General features: G+C 58.0%; 1 long non-coding RNA gene across 1 annotated transcript; it reads left to right on the forward strand.

The window, feature by feature from the left end:
* The first annotated feature begins 302 nt into the window (after positions 1-302).
* On the forward strand, positions 303-1,628 carry LOC115303343. The gene is made up of 2 exons (XR_003913987.1): positions 303-729; positions 1,206-1,628. It is a non-coding gene; the product is annotated as an uncharacterized LOC115303343 (long non-coding RNA).
* Positions 1,629-2,429: the final 801 nt, after the last annotated feature.

Raw genomic sequence — 2,429 nt, forward strand, 5'->3', positions numbered from 1 at the left:
GAGCCACGGTGAAGACCGAGTTAGGGGATGATCCCCAAGACCCTGTTAAATAACAAGTATGATCTTGGGGATACGAGGCGTGGCCGCCAACGACAAAACAGCCAGTGGCGCGAGTGACGATCAACACAAGTCCTCTCTTCCATTTGTGGGGAGGGGCTGGGGGGGGGCTCCCTGGGCCAAAACCAAGACGGTGTGTAGCCGGATCTCTCTGCTGTCTTACCTTGCATTCCCATAACGCCACAGGTCTGGCCTTTCCAGCTCTGCGGTGCGCTTCCAGGAATTCAGAGTTTTCTAGAAGCAGGCAAGCCCCTGTGATTGGTTAGAAACCAGGAAGTTGTGAGTTGGGATTTCGGTCCCCACTTCCTTTTTCTGCAAACACACACACTTTTTTGTGGCGGGAGGCGTTCTGCCTGATGCCCCGGCCGTGGGCTCTCGGAGCCTCGCTCCCGGACGAGCCGGGCCTGGTGGGAGCCCCGGGCCACCTCCCCCCGGTCAGACGCAGGACCTCCAGGCGGGGGGACAGAGCAGCCTTTGCTGGGAGTGGAGGGGCTGGCCGGCCGCCTGCTCCGACATCAGGATCGTCCTCCTCTCTGGTGCTCCTGGCTGCTCCGCCCGGCGACCCCATGAGCTTGTCGGAGGACCCAAGCCAGCTCGGCCCATCTCCACCCCTGCCCCTCACATCCCAGCTCAAAAGCAGTGGAGACTCGGCGAGCATCTCCTGATTAAATGGTAAGCCAGGGGAAATTCCATCTTGAACTTTTTTTTTTAATTTTAATTTTATTTTTGAGAGTGAGAGACACAGAGCATGAGCAGGGGAGGGGCAGAGAGGGGACACAGAATCCGAAACAGGCTCCAGGCTCTGAGCTGTCAGCACAGAGCCCGACGCAGGGCTCAAACTCACGAACCTTGGGATCATGACCTGAGTTGAGGTCAGATACTCAACTGACCGAGCCCCCCAGGCGCCCGTCCATCTTGGATTTCTGCAAGGAGACCCCTTAACTCTCCAGGCTGCAGCTTCCGGCCGGATGTGATTCCTAATTATTGGGACAGATCCAGCTGAGGAAGAAGTGCCTGTCCTCATGAGGACACGGGACCATGCAGCCCAGATGGGCTTGAGGCATGTGTCCCCTGGGCCAGGTGACATGTGGCTCAGGTGGCCGCTGGCAAGTAGCCCTCACACTGTCCCGGGGACCTGGCCTCCCAAGGCACAGGCTGCCAGGAAGGACTCGGAGCCTCTCACCCTGTGGGTGACGGTGACAGCAGCTGAAAGGCAGTGTGACAACTGGAGGAGACATGGAGGACAGATGACATCAAGCCCTAAGTGAGGAACGTCACCCCGAACTTCCGGCCTGTTCTTCGTGATTTGCACAGACTTTCATCTCGGTTACTTGACTGAGCCCCGCGGCAGCCGGAGGGAGGCGACCCGGCCAGGGTTCCCCGCGCCCAGTGGAGCAGGGCTCTCCCCAGGGGCAGGGCCAGGAGACATTTGCTTCAGAGAATCGGCTCAGGTGCACCCCAGATCCATAGGGCAGGTTGCACTGCTCCCACCCTGCGTTTTCAGCCTGGGCTTCTAGAACAAACCCCCGTAGGCTGGATGGTTTACAAACAATAAAAATGTTCTCACAGTTCTGGAGGACAGACGTGCAATTTCAAGGGCCAGCGTGGCCGGTTTGGGTCTTCTTCTAGAAGACAGTTCTTCATGCTGCAGACAGAGCTTTACCTCTGGCACATGCTGTGCATGCGGAGGAGAAGGAGGACCCTGGGAGCCGAAGCCGGCAGGGGAGGCCCTCCAGATAGGGGAGGAGGGGGCCCTCCCCAGGGCCCACCCAAGCTTGGGGCTCAGGTTGTCCATGAGCATTTGCTGCTGGTCCCGCTGTGAGGGGGCCTCACCTCGACGGGGCAGAGCTCCTAAACGTCAAGCTGAGTGAGGTCCGCGAAAATGGTAGACGGGCTTCCCCAAACTCCCCCTTCTGTAAAGCAAGGAGAAAGCTGGCAGACACGACCAGAATCGGCTGTTTCAGACCCGTGCAATTAGCCCAATATTGGCAGCCATCTGGAGAACTTTATTTTACAAAAGTAGCTGAGTCCCCATCAGAATAGTTTCTTGCCTTTTCTCAGACTCCTTCCTGTGGCTCCACAGTAGCCTAAAGAACACATAACAGCCTCCAATTACAGCGAAACCCAGAAGCCCAGTGCTCAGCGGAAGGGGCGGAGGGGTTGGGCGGAAGTGGGTGTCGTGATGCGGCCTGCGTGGGGGACGGCGCGCACGAGGCCGTCTTGGCCTGACTCAGAGCTTGTACGGCACCAGCCGCCGTTCCCCGCAAGTGTCTGCCGCAAAAAATCGCCGAGAGTTGTTTAGCTTTGCAGCTGTGTGAGTTGGTGGATAAGAGTGGAGGCAAGCATCACAATACCTGAAAAGTGTAACAGGA

This window comes from Suricata suricatta, chromosome 10, assembly GCF_006229205.1.
Source record: "Suricata suricatta isolate VVHF042 chromosome 10, meerkat_22Aug2017_6uvM2_HiC, whole genome shotgun sequence".
NCBI lineage: Eukaryota > Metazoa > Chordata > Mammalia > Carnivora > Herpestidae > Suricata > Suricata suricatta.